The sequence below is a fragment of the Apteryx rowi genome, unplaced genomic scaffold (assembly GCF_003343035.1).
Source record: "Apteryx rowi isolate R43461 unplaced genomic scaffold, aptRow1 scaffold_762, whole genome shotgun sequence".
NCBI classification, from domain to species: domain Eukaryota; kingdom Metazoa; phylum Chordata; class Aves; order Apterygiformes; family Apterygidae; genus Apteryx; species Apteryx rowi.
In genome coordinates, this window is record NW_020451052.1 from 338158 (window position 1) to 355564 (window position 17407).

At 39.5% G+C, this 17407-nt stretch overlaps 2 long non-coding RNA genes across 2 annotated transcripts in view; both read right to left on the reverse strand.

Moving 5' to 3' along the window:
• Positions 1–17407, reverse strand: part of LOC112976755 — a 36898-nt gene that overhangs the window by 16759 nt on the left and 2732 nt on the right. The window contains exon 2 of the long non-coding RNA XR_003257136.1: positions 15002–15147. This is a non-coding gene — a long non-coding RNA (uncharacterized LOC112976755). The remainder of the gene's footprint in view (positions 1–15001; positions 15148–17407) is intronic.
• Positions 1014–3581, reverse strand: LOC112976756. The gene is made up of 2 exons (XR_003257137.1): positions 3541–3581; positions 1014–2843 (listed from the first exon to the last, which is right to left on the reverse strand). It is a non-coding gene; the product is annotated as an uncharacterized LOC112976756 (long non-coding RNA).

A 17407-nucleotide genomic window follows, 5' to 3' on the forward strand; every position in this document is an offset into this window, starting at 1 on the left:
TAAGATTGCTATTTATGACTCATTCAGGTTCATCTACTGCATTCTTCTTTCTTATTGCTACCTGGTATTTATATGCAACAATTTCTGCAACTACTAGATTTGCAGTATTAAAAAAAAAAAAAAATCTTTCTCCTTTCATCCACTTTTCTTTTCATTCCATATCTTTCTGCATCATCCAGTATCACTCCTATCACTTTTTTGCTAGCCAGAGAGGAAAATAGCATCTGGTAATGTGATACATGTACCACTTTTCACAAATACGTGTTTTCTGCATATGGATGGGGAAATGAGCTTCAGTGTAATGAATTTTTTTTTAATACATTTATTCATTGATCCAAAGTGAAATCCTAGGTCTTTGTAAAAGAGAGAACATAAAAAATGGGGGAAAAATACTAAAAATCCAAACCAAATTATTTCGGGGCAGGTTAGGTTCTATCTGCTTTCAGCTGTTTTTTGAAGGAATGGGGAAAGGAGAAAGGGGGTGGTTTAGCCCTTAAAAACAATTTCAAAGCCAAAAGATTGTCTGAAACACAAAAAAATCAGAGTAATATGAGCAAAGAAACAGGTTTCAAAAAGTGAAGAATTTTAAGAACAAAAACATATGAGAGAAAACAGATCTTAAAAGACCAAAGCAAACTACACGTCCATCTAACCAGCAAGATGTCTTTCTCTCTCCTATTGCATGGTTTCAGTGAGACTCAGCTTCCTAGGAACCCCAGCTCCCACCATCATAGGGGCTGGTGAAAGGTTCGTCTCTTAACTTTGAATGAAGTTCTTTTTCCAGATTTAGGAAAATGTCATTTAAAAGGTGATGGAGCAGTTTTTGCTCCTGACAACTACCTTAAGTTCCAGTTACTTTCTCAGTGTTTATAGCACTTTGACCTGTTAAGATCAAGAGCTGGCAAAACAGAGCTTGCAACCTGTTGGAGAGAGAATGAAAACCCTTCAGAGCTGGTATTGTTTTCCCTATCATCTTTTAAGGCACACTGGTGACAGGTTATATACAAAATAACTGCAGCGCTTTCCTGTTTTTAATTCCAGCAAGCTAATATTGCGCTGATATAGTAATTCTGGAAATCCTAATAATCTGCATAGTGATAGTGCAACTTTACTTAACATAAAATGTTTGTATCGATTATACATCTGTTTTGTTAAATTATCACAGTTCTTATGGTAACATTGTTATATCATTCTATTTCTGCAATAATCCTCTATACTAAAGCAGTATTCCCCTACAGTAAACAGCCTTTTAACCAGATCCACACACAATACTCATCAGCAGAGTGGAGTCCATTTTTTCAAAAGTGAAGTCAGTAAGACAGATAACATAGCTATAAACAACAAGATATAAGCATCAATCCATACTATATGCTGCAAACGCACAGTGTGACAACTTAAGATTAAATGTGTAGGACTAATGCTGACCCACAGGTTAGCATTACCCAAATCAGTATAGCTGATTTGGTAATTATGGCTTATCAGAAAGCACACAGTTAGATGTAAATATACAGTTCAATAGTGAGTCTATAGTTTGTAATATTGACATGTGCTGCAAATGTTTTGACTGTAGCTAATGATCTCTTCAGTTTGTTATTTCTGGTATTTTAGGCAGGACACATACCTTGAGGCTGTGCAATGGTAAAAGAAGCCACTTGATCACTCTCACTCATTCATTCCAGTAGAATTTGCATTGGAATTAGCCTTAGAAACTGACTTCAGCTACTCATTTACTTTTACACAAGAGTTAAACAGACTAGATGTATTCTATGTACTTTGGCCCTGTACATTCTCTGCTTAGTAGGCCATTTATTTGCTTATCTCTCTGTGTATCACATCATAGTTAGTCACTGACAGGTTGAGTAAATCAGCCTTTGTCCTAAGTCAGTTCTAATATAAATCCTATTAAAATGAACAGGACTAGTCCTTTGAGAGGGTTTTTATAACAGTCCCTCCTGTAAAATGAATTACAGAACAACCTCAATTACCTGAATGTCTCTTGGGACACCTGAAATCTTTGGATAATTAGGGCTAATTGGGTGGAACTGGTTGGCTGCACTGATGCTGCTGTACACATAGCCACAGTCTAAAATGCCCTGCTTCAAGAGCTAAGAGACTTTTCTAGCAGAAGAGCTTGACTTCACAAGAGGTACATTTGTTGCAGTGGGGACTAACAGCACAGGGAAATTTAAAGTTTTTCTTTTCTGGGATGTCCTGCAGCCTCGTATGCCCTGGGACTGGGGTCAGGATAGCTTGTGTTGCATGCATCTCCACTTAAGAGCAGTGTAGGGAGGGTCCCCTCCATTTTTTTCCTTCTTCTTATCTACTCAGAGTCTAGCCCAGCTACATTAGCAGGCAGTTAGAAAGAGAATTTTCTAAATATAAAGGTGTCTTTTTATGTACATAAACTTTTTCTTTCCCTTTCTTTGCCCTAGAAACTGCACCAGTTCCCTCGCTCTACCCCAGACTTCCTCTTGGCTGGCTAGCAGAAAGCCTGCTAGAAAACTGGAAGTACTTGCAGAGATTGGGAACATTACCCATTCCCACCCCCAGTGGTAGCATATCACAAACTCCTTAAGAACCTACAAAAGTATAGGGCTTAGATTTGTCAGGCAAGGGCGCTGAATTGACAAAAAGCAATACCTAGGATACTCATTCATTGAAATGTGGGTTTGATGTTTTAATGTTTGATGTTAAAATAAACATCCTGTCATATTCTTGTCAGGTTAGAAGAAGAACAAGGAGGAGGAGAGCATCATCTGGCAGCCACAAGCAGTGTTATCAGAGTGTTTGTACAGTGCAGAAGGTCCAGGCTGCGTGCTGGGGAGCTGCTCTCGCAGTGCTGCCTGCAGGCATTAATTTGGGGAAAACAAAAAGAAAAAAACAGCATGAAAAAAAACTTGAAGTTTATTCTCTCCTGTATTGTCTCCTTTCAGAAACATTGTAGTTCAAAAGAAAGTAAAGCAGTTAACAGTTCCTGAGCTCTGCCATTCAACTGCATGGGCCTACTACAGAAACTGCTACTAACCACTGACACACATTCTCCCATACTCCCCTCTTTGAATATACCAACAGCTCAGTGGTAGTGTTAATATCTTAATTCTGCAGGTACAGGTTCTGCAGGTACACCAAAAAATACAAGGTTCCAACTTTGGACTTAAACCCTAACAGGGCATCAGTTGATCAAAATTCTGTGTCTCCCAACAAGCCCATTTTAAATAATGGAACTTATCAGATTTATATCAATGAAGATAACACTACTTGCCCTGAGCATTGCTAAGCACTGCAATATACAACAGTTCAAGCACTTCTGTTCATGACACTAAATGCTTTTCTAACAACAAGGGCACAGACATTGAATTAACAAAAAAGGAGCATTTGTTCACTGAAACTGTAGGTTCATGTTCTGGCCTAACCATTTACATCACATTCTTGTCAAGCTAGATGAAAAAGGGAAAGGGCCTACACAGACAAAATGCAGGCAAAAATGTAACTAATCAAAATAAAACACCAGTTCTGCTGATTATTTAAGAATTATTTTACCTGATTTTTTTTTTATTTTACAGAATCACAGAATCGCTGAGGTTGGAAGGGACCTCTGGAGATCATCTAGTCCAACCCCCCTGCTCAAGCAGGGTCACCTAGAGCACATTGCATAGGATTGCATCCAGGCGTGTTTTGAATATCTCCAGAGAAGGAGACTCCACAACCTCTCTGGGCAACCTGTTCCAGTGCTCTGTCACCCTCACAGTGAAGAAGTTTTTCCTCATGTTCAGATGGAAAAATCATTAAAAAAAAAAAAAACATTTAAATCATTTAAAAAATCATTTAAATCATTTATTATTTATGCCATGTGCCCCCAAGATCTAATTGTATATTTACTTCCTCTTTTAATATTTCACACACAGGACTTCAGTCTCCCCAGCATTACATAATTATTTTTTCTAGTCATAACTGTTTTTCCTTGCCTCCAGTTATGATCTCAGGCCTCTTTCTTGTGCTAAACCTCTTTCTCCCTTTTTCTGGACAGCCAGGAAAAGGTCAGAAATCTTCCAAATACAATGAGGGTTTGCATTTTAATATTTCATCCTTCTGGCAAGGGAATTGCTTTCTGTGAGAGTCCAGATCTGATTCAAAGAAATTTTACCAATCACTCAGCGATATGAGGTATGTTTGAGGAAAGCCACCAGATTCCTCATATATTCTGCAGCTCCTTCATCTACCTGGTGCCAGGGGAGGAAAGATGATGGTTAGTGAGGCTGGTTTTCGGCTCCTTCTTTGGGCTGGCTGCTTTCTGCCTCTCCAGGTTCTGGCTCTGCCTTCAAGCAGGAGTTTGGAGGCTTCGCTCGCTGTGACAGCTCCCATGGAAGCACGTGCCACATGGCACCCGCCATCGCCCTGAAGCTTGCCTGGCGCTCGCTGTAGGAGCTCTTCTTGGGAGCTTCTGACTCTGCTTTGAGGCAGCACTTGCTGGCACCTAAAATGGAGCTGTCATGGAGCTTTCAGTGGTCATACCTTTATTTCCCCTGGTTTTATCCAGGTCACCTAAATCAACATGTTGTTCATTAAAAATACCTTCGTTTTTTCTTATATTTACTGCAGCTCCTCCTGAATGGCATCTACAGCTACAGCAATTCTGGTAGTTCCCTGTTTTCTTATTAGCAAGTGATATTGGGGTAGTAAAATGCTGCAGAGCTGTATGATGCAAGAACACAGTGTTATACTCCCTGAAGTATATTTGTTTAGTGCTAAGGCAGGCTATTCTTCTCAAATATTACTCTCTGAGGTTTGGGCTAATTATGCAGAGGTAAACAGCAAAATTAATCTTGTTCTATGACTTGTTACTCCAATCTACAGTATATCTACTGTTACTCCTATCTACAATACTTATTTGCATATTTTTGATTGTTTATATAGAATTGGGGGTATGTATGTGTGTACACATATGAAAATCATCTGGTTAAAAAAAAAGCCCTAAAATACACAAAAACATGCTAGGATGGTTATGTGCCTTGATGAATATACCCTACTGTGTTTGATGGCAGCTAACCCTCCAGTTTTGGTTCATTCTTCTGCTGCATTATACACTACCCATTGAGAAGAAGTGAATCTTAGGACACAGGACTGATTTTCCTGCAGGGAAGGAAGATGAGATTTAAGATAGAAAAGTGCTGACCTGCCAGTATGGTTATTTGCTCCATTGTCATTTTCGTGGTCCAATCTGTTCCCGTTATCTATTTAACATACTTACTGGCTCCTACTGGTTTAGTATCTAATCCAAACAGCATTTATTATAAAACCCTTTGGGTCTGAGAAGTAGTATTGCTCCCATTTTCACAGATGGAGTAATGAGAGACATCCTTTGCAGATTAAATCTGAGCTACAGTAGCTCTATGTTATGTCCAACATTTTGCTCTTTAGTGAATTCTGAACTCTTAAATTCCTCGATGAACAAGCAAAGTAAGGCAGCATGGTGGTGGCAGGAATCTGAAATGTGGCCACACACAGCACTTGGCAGCACAGGGCTGGCGATGAGGTTACAGCAAGCGGTGCTGCCCACCTTTTCTCTCTTACACAATTGCCTGCCATATACACCTGGGCTTCACTGGTGGATATAAATTCTTGTGCTAAGACAGGATAAAGCCCATGTAACTACTGAAATGAAGCTAGTTAGACAGGAATAAAACAGGGATGAGACTATAAGGACTCTGAAGCTCTCTGCTAAGTGCACATGGCCTGGAACCACACAGAGACCTTTCTGAACAACAGCTGGGAAAAATCACATTCGGCACAAGCTTTTTACTACTTTCAGCCTGCTAGAGCTGGTGTAGCAAGCCTGAAGATTAGAGCCATTACAGGCAAAAGAAAAAAAAATGCAGCAGACAAGGCTGCTGCACATTAACTTGTGCTCTGCTTATACAGTGTTGGGCCTGATGCCTCTGTGTGGGGAGAGAGGCCTCTTATGCACCAAAAAGCTTCGCTGGAACTTACAGGGAAAGGTACTGGCCTTTAGATATACAGACAACAGATCAAGAGGTGTTTGGTCAAATTGACACAAAGTCTTATTATGGCATTTTCTACTGACCCTGGGAAGAGAAGCCACAAGGCTGTGTGCTTGATACTCAGAATCCTCTGTATTACATAAAAAGCAATTGAGGTCATCCTGGGTTCTGTCTGCATGGCGAACATAAACCCATTCCCTTTTAATACAATACATACATGGTATTCTGAGTCTCTTCAAGATCCAAGAAGTCTTTAATGAAGAAGCTGAGGAATTTTATGCTCCGCCTTTCATGCACCTGCTCCCGCACGATTATGTATGTCACCTAGTATGTCACTTAGTAAACTTTCCAAGTGCAGTTTAAGTCCAAAACAGCTGTAGGCATTGACAGTATAAACCAAGCCAGATAAAGGCTTTGTGTTAAATCCCAGCACAGGTTTTCAGAGGTGTTCAGGGAGCCATTCTGCTCCTCTGGGAGAAGATCAGACTTAGCAGAGGCTACTTACTGTGGTCTCTGACTCCTAGAAAGAAGAGTGGAGTGTCACATGAAGGATCAGGTTTGATGTTTATAACTTAGCACTAGGAGATTTAGAAATAAGATGACTTGTGTTGTTTGTGTGGATAGATTGTGCTGGGATTTTTTTTTTCCCTCTTCCTCTTGTTTAAGCTGGCTAGTACCTTTGTTATGCATGTCTATGATGTTTCAGATGTATGAATGTCATGTAATTATAAGATAAAACTCTGTGGAAGGAAAATGTTTCCACTTTGTAGCCCCAAAGCCTGTTTCAAGTGACCAAAACATGCTTCTTTTGTTATTGGAAGAAAGACAATATTTAAAATGAAAACTAATTTACTCTACTCTGGTAGTTCCAAACAGTCCTATTTGTACATAACTTGGTGACCTAATCTACTTCAGTTGCCTAATTCATTACATTCCTCTCTCTGGTTAAGCTGTAACAGTCAACTATGAAAAAAATCACTTCAGTGAATTTACTCTTGGTCTATTTCCAGTTCATACAAATTGATGAATGATGTCAAATTTCTAATGGCCCACTTTGTTAATCAGCAAGAGTTTCGCTGAATCTGGCAATTGTCACTAACGTCTGATCTTCTATTCCCTTATTGTCGTTAACATATTTAAGTATCTGCTTTCCCTCACTTCTGTCATTTTTGATAGATAAGGCATTCTAATAGCCTTAAAACTGTTATCCCTTCAGCTTTTTCACTAATGACAGTGTACCAGCTTAAATTTACTGCATTTAATAACACAGTCTTTGATATTCTCTGGCTAATTTCAATTTACAGTTTCTCTTTTCCTCCCACCTCTCCCAGAAAAATATCATGTTTTGACCCATGTCTCCCATTTATCTCTCCTAAAATGCAATAGCTAACGCCTTTTCACTGCTGTTTAAAATGTCCTCTGAACCATCCATCATTTTAGGTCAGAGCTGTACAGTGAGCCAGACACAGCACAGCTCTGTGACTGCACAGGATCCACTACAGTGTAGGGCCAGTCAATAAAAGCAGCAAAAATCTGCAACATAACAAACAACCCACCAGATTGATTACAGCAATGGAGAATACTAATGTCTTAAATTAAATACATTTGACAGTAGCCTAAACTATTTCTCACATTTGATGTCAGGCTGTATGTACCTTCAGCACAGGCCATGACAGTCTGCAGAATAATAACACGGATGGAGAGAGCCTTGGACTAAACAGGGGGAGAGGAGGGGAAGGGGGAGGAAGGGCTGTACAGCCATTCAGCTGTACAGCACAGACATTGATGTAGAAATATGTTTTGTGTCAGATGATGCTAATGAAAAGAATAAAGCCTCCTTATCCTTGCTGGTCTGTGTCTGGTTATTACTCTGATTTCCTCAGTAAAATCAGCACAGCTAACTTATCTGCCCTGTAGTTCACATATATCCCATACATTAAACCTGTCATGACTGAGAGATATTGACTCTTGTAATATTTGCTCACCTTCCAAAAATTGCTACAATGTGATATATTTGAAGTCATGAACTAAGACAATTGCTATTATTCAAATATATTTCTAAAGCACACAGACTTTTTCACAATACTTATTTGCAATTTCTTAACATCCAAGTTAATTTTGCTGTAATATAATCTGCACATAGCATTTGCTCACATATATAAAAAAAACTTCTGTATATTGGCAAGGATCCATTGGACTTAAGCATTCAGCCAGTTCTCAGATGAGTAAGCCCTGAGCTTCAGTGGTTCCAAACACATGAGCAGGAAACACAAGCCAGGCTCTTCTGAATTTGTTGAAACCTTGTTCTGCAGAGCCTTGTTTAAGGCTTTGGTATTGTCCATAGCTAAGGAAGACAATATTTTTATTCTTTCTAAACAGGATGAGGAAAACAGCTATATTATTTCAACAATAATGTAATTCCGCCATATAGCTAGATCCTTTCCTGTTTATCCTTCATGCCTGTTTGTACTTTGATAACATAGGACCAGCTTCTGGCTTCCTAGTCAGCTTCAGTGGGATGTTATTTTCCTACTAGTTTCACAGAAATAAATGAATCTATCAACAGAGAAGTATGCACTAAAGAGTAGGAGTAACTAAAGCACACCCTCACCCATCATTCAAACCTTATGAAAACAGAGGCAAAACAATCTGTAGGGATCCCTGGGAAGAGAATTACAAAACATCTATATAGATGAGTATAGAACTGACTATTTCCTTGTCTTTTTGTATATTTTCATTTATGCATAGGTTTTGTTATTTTAGCTGCTGTTGTGGAGATAGAAAATGAGGAAAGATAGGAGTAATTTACCAAAAATAGGTCATCTTTTTTTTGCAAAATCAATTTATGATAAGTTGATAGGTAATTTCTCTTGAAAATTCAGTGTGGTTAAGGTTGTACTTTATGCTTAGGCTCTAGATACTCTCAGTGCAATAAGAAGAATTATGTACTTGTATAAAATCTGCTAGCAGCATCCTCTGAGCCACTAAATTTTTTTTAAAGATCCTGCTTTTCTTCAGCAGCAGGATATCTTATCAAGGGTGATATGGAATAAGGATACCTGTTGGTGAGTATGTACCTTGAGCGTTAGAACAGAGGAACTAAACGTTTTGAAGAAACAACAGGAAAGTGGGATTGGTCATTACAATGCTCAATTTCGATGAGATTAATCTCATCTAATTTAGGCACTCTATAACTTAGTCATTTAGTTATTTAGCTAATTGAATAGAAGCTCTTTTCCCACTGACAAGAGGATAACTATTAAAATTAGCTCATATTTTTTAAAAGTATAAATGAAGAGCAATCCTGTAAGGCGGATACTTCTCTCCTGATCCGAATGTAAATGGGGCCACTAATCTCAGTGCCAAATCTTCTACCCATGCTAGATTGAATCTTGGGTATAAACTTAGAACAAAGCAATGACTAATTTATGTAGGTTTTTCCATTAAGTAGAAGGCTGAAGTATAATTACCTTATCTAATCTAGAAACAACATTAGTTGCTTACACTCATTAGCTATTTTTGTTTGTTTACTAGGTATGAAATAATGCGGTAAATCTTTTAACATTACTCCTCTGAATATAACATACAACTCTTTTGGCAGTGAAGGAAATAGGTATTTTCAACCCATGCCTAATCTCAGTGACTGCTTTCTTTCTTTCATATGTACTTTTGTGTGCTCTTTGCTTCCTTTCATAAGCTGTTATACGTGTAGTTCTCAGTCTTTGTCCATGTCTTCCTTAGCCTAGCTTACAGTACACTATGCCTGTCATGAGCTGGCACAGCATCTGTAGAGAACAATCAAATTGCCATGTTCATCCTGTTGAAAGAACTGATTAAATCTACACCATTTACTTGTCACCATTTACTTTACACCATTTACTTGTGTTCTCATCATAACCTTAGTCAAATGGAAATAATTTGTATAATTTCTGTTCACACAGTAATCTTAATGCTGGGTTTTGTTCTCATTACATTTTTTATCAGACAGCTGGAATTCTGAGACCTTTTTGTTCTCATTAAAATTTATTAGATGAATGGATTAATTGTTTGCCGTGTCTGGTCACTTATGATCTTTGCAGGAAGAATCAGCCAAATATTTCTGAAAAGGGGGTGGGTAAGTTGTTGTTGGGTCTTACAGTTGTGTTTGTTTTAAACTTCTTTTTTTTCTTTCCCTTTTTTAACTTAATTTCTGAAGAATGTCATGGGTTTCAAAATAATGAGCATTTTCCCCCAGGCAATGTCTCCTTGAGGGAGATGTCATATCTGGCTGTCACAGTCACCATGTATTACTCCACATGATGGAAGATGACACGACTGAGCAACCAGTGGCAACATATTACCCAGTAAATTTGGAGAAAGAAACATTTCCTCTGAGTGCATTTAAGCGAAGCTTTTCCTGTCCCTTAGATCTGAAGTATGTGTTCCTTAGAAAGGAAAAGGATCAAATGTAAAAACAGTAAGAACACTGAGGGTCACTAATGAGTTCTGCAATTCTATGTTTACCTGAAAGATTTATTTTAGACTGAGGAAATAAATAAAATATCCATCTTTTTTTTCTAAGTCAGGAACTTAACTAAGCCTTTTGTTAAAGGAGAATATAAAAACTCCACTCGCTCAAACGCAGGCTTGGGACAATTGGCAAGGAAGAATTTCAGGCCCATACCTTGCAAATATGAACAAAAGCTAACACTCACCTATTTCCATAACTAGAGTGCAAAGCATAGCTATAGTATTAGGGTTCAAGAAATGTCTGTATTGAATCATGTGACCAGTGAAGGTGCAATACTGCAACTGGGATGGAATTCATCTTATCCTGTATGTGAGTGAGTCACTCGAGACTTCTTTGATAGTCAGTGGAGATTTGCCTCACCCTAAAGCAGATAATTAAAACAGGTCAAATGATTCATGCTCTAGAAATGCCTGTGTCTCTCCTTGGCTTGAAAGGGCTAGCTGAGAAGCATAGCTTAAACGGAGATATCTAAAGTTAGGCGAGATGGGTCCTATCACAATGTATTACAATGACTTGAACCCATTCCAGGAAAGAGGAATATTTTACTCTCACACATATTACCCATGCACACATAGAATCCAGGAGCCAGACTTACCCTCTTCATCCTTTACGAAGTCTAACGCATATTAAAATCCTAGTTTCGGTTAGAATTGCTGGGAGTTTTATCAAACTGAAGAAAAAATGCTGAATGTAAGAGAGGGAAAAATACATCTTTCCATTTTTATTCTGCATTTCCTCTCAAGGTAAAAATCCTAGCTGGAGTTAAGCCATAGCACACTATTCGTTTTGGAGGAGGCAAGGCAAGGCTTATACCTAAATTGGAGCTTATATCTAAACACTGTGAAGGAATTCCTTTGGATTTGTATACATTTAGGATTCAGAGTGCTTAAAAGACCATCTCTTCAAGCAGAGAGGCTCAGGAAAGGAGATTTTTTATGTCAGAGACAAAAGCAATTTAAAAACTTTGAAATAAATATCTGATAATCTTGTTTAGGTTCCAGTCTATACCTACGACTTACTAAACAGATTGCTGTTTTCTGTGTTCTGGTCAAAATCTCCACTCCATTTGCTTCCAAGCAAGCTTCCCCATCTACAAATACCACACGCACCTAATCCTGAAATGACATTAAGTCTGGTACCTTGCAGGCCCATTAGTATGTCATTGTATTGGAGTCTACATGGCTGTAAAATTTCTATATAGAATGTGTTTCGCCTGTGGGCATCTTAAAATGTCTGTAAATATCCCCGTGATGACCCTGAAGTTTGGCATGCAGCTCATTAACAAAAGTAATGTAACTGCCCACTGCCCAAGGAGCCTAAGAGCCTCACACAAGAGCCATGCTGAGTCAGACATCTCAGATGAAGGATCCAAACCAGCCAGCACACCACTTAGAGAGCTGCCTTAACTAGCAACAAGAAATGGTCACCATCAGTCAGTGTCCGAAATCATGCACCTCCTCAGGCTTCCGTCTGCTCAGATCCACAGGCCTTTTCCAAGAGCAGTGCCTGGGTTTAGCCCTGCATCCCAGGAGACCTGCATTGAGCTTTCACACTCTGGAGGGATTCAAACCCATCCATCACTCCAAAGAAACAGCTCTGTCCTCTGGCTATAGGGCAGTTTGGCTAGAAACACACATCCACCTACCAGAGCTAATGCAAGGAGTGTCAGGAGCACCAAGGCCCAGGGCACCGGGAGTCAAGGGCCGCAGCAAGGCAAGCGGGGACCGTGGCCTCCCTGCCTGGGGTGTAGTCCCAGGGGACCTGAGCAAGAAGAGCAGAGCAGGTCCGGTGATGGTAAGCAGGGTCAGCCAAGAGTCCAGATGGCTAGGGCAGGGCGTAGGGACGCACAGGTCCACAGTCAGGCCAAGAGGTCCCCATATTGGACAGCTTTCTCACACAGCTCTTCCCACAGCGGTCAGCTCCATGGCCACTCAGCTGCACCACACTGGGGCCAGTCTGAGCCAAGTCAGCCAAACCCTGGGGTCGGGGATGCACCCAAGGCTCAGATGAAACAGTAAGGAAAGATCTCCACTTCTCACCCTAGTTTTGAACAAAACTGCACCATTTCTATGCTCTGCTCTAAGTACCTGTATTTTCATAACGTGTGGTCCTTCTTTTTCCCTCTGCCATCCACATGGACGCAGGGACAGAAGCCACCTTGGCACAAAAGGGCGATGCCCACCACCTACTTATCCGTACCCTTGAGCACCTGGAGGGAAGGTTCTCTCTGAAGGGCACCAAGGGGTCGCTTGGATGTCAGTACTGCAGAGGAAAAGCCAGGAATGAGGGCTAATAAAGGAGCTCAAATTCTTCCCATCCCACAATAAATCAATGCCTGGACTGTGTTCTCTAAGATTCCCTGGTCTCAAATATGTCCCTCAGGATCCTGTGAAACACGGAAGATGTTGTAAAACAGGAATTTCATAAAGAGAAGCACCATCCCAGTATAATCCTCATCTCAACAACATAGCAGACAGAATGCATATATTGGGAAGGAGCGAGTGGTATCATACTTTGTCTTTCTTAATACTGTCTCCAGGCTGCAAAATGAGTAATAATTAGATGCAAAAATCTGTCTCTGTGTAATGCTAGGGTTAATATTTTATGCAGAGTTTTAAGTAGGAGTCAGGAAGGAACAGAATGATATTGTCTGCCAAATCAGACAAAATTGATCAATGCAGAATATTTTATATGTAAAGAAAGAAACACATTGCTCACTGGAGGGTAAAAATAGGATTCACGTCATTAGAATGCTAGAAATAATCTAATTTGTATCATAGATCATGTCACCATAATTACAATATTTTTAAAAGGTATGTAATATAGTCTTATTTTCTGTCTTAGGGAATTTTGTTGTTTTACTTACTGTCACTAGTAGGCACATGTTCCAAGTTATGCTCCTGTAGCTTTAAATAAAATGGACAGCTAGTACTGCATAGAGCTATTTAACAAGTTTCAAAACATTTAACTGCATCTGTGCAAGAAGCAGTCTGAATATAAAGATTTACTCTGAATATTATGAATCACTGCCAATATTAGCAAGCCTTAAAGTGCTTCTGCTCCTGATTAAATTACTTTGTCGCCTTAAAAAATGGTATCATCTTCTGAAGGGAAAACTTTCTGAAAGCTTAGATACTGGTGTCTCCTGGCTCCTCGTATCTTCCTATGTGCACTTATCACTTGACTTCTGCTAAAGCCTGCCTTGTGACCTGTACCCATCAGTTACAGTGACAGCTATCCTACTTTTGTACTGTGAATAGCTGGCAACCAGAGACAATCCTGTTCTGGAATGTCTAATGCCACCATGAGCTCAGTGCCTGTGCCCTTCCAGGTCTTAGCCTCTGCAATAAAGGGATTTGTCATGTGTACTACTATGGCAGTCTTCTTCCATATGAAAAGTTGTGTTGCTTCTAATGCTGCTGTTTGTGTGGCAACACATGCTATATGCACTTGCCCCCATAAAGCCTGTAATACTACGTGGGGTATGTATTTCTATATAGGTATGGCCTTAGAATAACACTGGTGAAACACAATATGTCATGTACAGTTGTGTGATGTACTTAGGCATGCTGAAACAAGTTGCTTTGAAAATATTGTGAATAGATAAGCTCCTTTTTTTCTTTTTTTTTCCTATACATGCTGCTATACTTTTAGGAATGCAAGTATCATCCCATCTTTTTCAAAATCTGGTTCCTCACATCTACATACTTACCTTCTTATTTAATTTATCACCTTTGCTGTAGTTTACAGTTTACAGCCACTGGAGTGCTACCAATGTACGTTTCTTTTTTCCAGCAGGAAAACTACATAACTGAAAATTACAGCATGTATTTTGGTGCTGTGATAACATTCCTTACCTTGGAAGAGGCATATAACTCCTGCATCTCTAGCCTGACAGCCAACTGGCTCCTTTTCAGGAATGGGGCTGTCACAACATAGAAGTCTGGGGAGTACTGCAATGTTCGTGCATTATGACAATTCTTTCAAAGTCATGCTGTGCTAGTATGCAAATTAGTAACCAAATGGGATTTTCAGGAAGACAGACCTGCACTTATTTTGGCTTTGAACCAACAATGTATTTAATCATTTGTTTATTTTTGAGTGTGAGATTGGAACCATTAACTTCAAGTGAAAAGATCAGCAAATACTTAAATGCTTTGCTAGATCAAGACTACCAAGACTATGAATTGCACTATGAATTACAGTGCTGAAGAACTGATCATGTCTTTCCACATAAAAATCCGAGGAAAAGCAAAAGAACTGGGAGGGGGGAGGTGGTCTTAGGAAAGAATTTCAACAGTGAAAAGCCAAGAGGAGTAGACAATGTAGGAAAATGCGGACTTCTTAGAATGGTTGTCTGAGGTTTCTGTGCAATGGCTGATCTCATTCAAATCTGTGAGTGGTTGATGACTACACCAGACACAACCTTTTGTGCACAAAAGAAATCTCTAAAGATTTGCAGGAATATGAGGATAAAAACAATGGCTCTTACCAGGCTGCTGCACTCCCTATGGAGCCACTCACTCGCTTGAAAATATGCAACCCTATAGTAGATTCTCAGCTGATGTAAAATTACATGCTTCTGTGAAGCTGGATCAATTCATGCCATCTGGGAATCTGCAGGAGGGTTCAGTAAAGCTGGAGAAAAAAGAGGAGATTTCATCACAAGACTTTCTCAAGGGAACTTTAATGTCATAGTCCTAAAAGATCTGTGGAATTCTGGATAGGTAGATGTGCAGTAGCACAGACCACAAGTAAAGTTTAAAAAAAAAAGCAGAAGCAGAAGCAGAGACAAAGTTGGCTTAGGCAATGGAGGTTGATGAAATATTTGTGTAAGATATTACAATACCCTCAGGAAGTGTATGCAATGTTATTGAAGTTGAACAGGTAATCCTAGAATTTCCAGTCACATATCTGCTGGAAAAGGGACTGAAAATCTGAAGAACTGAACTTGATTACAGTGTTCTCATACTGGCAAAGAATTTGGTATTGTCTGCCTTGTGCACCCAAATTGCTCACAGTGTCAGAGATACTAACACACAAGAGTCTTCATTTTCATCTTAGCTGCTTTGCTTTACCCAAGGGTTATGAAGTTCTTTGAATACTGTAATGTAATGTAACAGGAAAGGGGGAAAGGAAGCATAAAATTTTGCATATTAGAGATTAGCAGCTAATATACAAGCAGCCTGATCTTGTAAATGAGAGAAACAGAGAGAGATGTCATGCTTATCTTCTGTTTTTCTTTTATTTCTCAAAACCTATCTATCACCTGTGCTCAAGTTATAAAACTGTTCCTCTTAATGACTTAGCAGACAGAAAAAAATTCCACTCCTACGCACCTCATCTGTGGTAAAAGCCTGCAAAACTCGTGTCATTGTGTTTTGGCATATAAAGGAGAAATTATATCCCATCGTTATTATGAATGCTGCATTCTGTACTAAAAGTGGATTTTCAGTATTGCCAAAAATTTCCTGTAGTAGTTCCAATAAACTAGTCTAAATATTCAAAATCTATCACTGATATTCTGGAACAGCCAAACCTCACTAATTTACACTAAAGATTAGGGGGCTCAAATTATTGACTATCTGAACAAATGCATTAACAAAGCAAGGTAATGCATCACCAAAAGTTGTTTGTTAATTTATTTAACAAGAACAGTTTAGTTCCTTATGCAATGATTTATAACTATTAAGCGTCAACTAGATATTGGGGGGGGGGGGCAAAATGTATTCACAGCGGCAAATGCCAGTTTGTTAAAATTGAAACATTCTGCAGAAGTATATGCACTCAAGAAAACATTTGTGGAGAACAATTGCACACCTCCCTAGCTCTTTGGCACCCTACAAAAGGTCAGTCTGCCCTACCCAATTTGGTGCCATACAGCAGAGTTCAGTGCCATCCAGATATCAGCTTGGGTCCCAGAAGCAGAACAGCTATGTTTGCCCAAAACCTCTGCTCATGTTAATTAGCTCGGGCAATACTGAGTGGCATACCTGTAGTGTTTGGGGGTCCAGAGCAGGCTGGTTCAGGTGACCTTGTGCAGTACAGATGCATGCCTGGAGATAGCCAGCAGACTGGCAGCTCCAGTTGAGGACTCTAGCAGAGATCCTGGAAGTCCTGAGTGCACCATCTGGATCCCCTTGCTGTATGTATTTATATATAGTGATAGTGGGATTCCCCCAGCTCCACCCTGGCCTCATGTACTACCCTTCAGGCTGATCTGGACTGCTCCATTCATTGGGAAATTAACTGAAAACTTATTTCCATTTTTTTCTAAACTAAAAACTTTAGTTTAGAATTCTTTTTCAAATAAACTGTTTCAAATCCACATTTTTTAATTCCTGAAATGATAGAATTCTAGCATGCCCTGCTAGAATGATAATAGCACTTCTAAGTCCTTTAACAGACTAAAACTTACCATTGTAGAAATCATGAATTTTCTTAATGTGCCTCTGGTCTAAATTTGCTCCCTTAGGAATGTCCCTAAATTTACCATGTGGACAGTGAGGGATCTACTGGAGCACACCACAGCTCCCATCTGGCATCAGGCATCTGGGTTACCTTTCAGATGGATTAATTATTGGAAATACATCTTCAAGAGGGATTGGAATATAGAAGAAAGGCTGGGAGAAAACTCACTTCTGTGTAAAATAATGAATTATGCAAAGTGTAAATTAGTAAAATTCTGCTTTAATGCCTCCCAAGGCATGATTGCTAATCTGGCGTAATAGTGAAACAGCAAAATAGAGACTGCACATATAAAAGTAAAATGGCAAAGCTGGTAAAGAAACACAAATGTTGAACTGGTACCATCCAAGTACCTAGTGCGCGTAGGGGGAATGCACCACTGAACCTGCCTGCCCTTCTTTCACTGAGTTTGTAGCATAAAGCTGTGGCG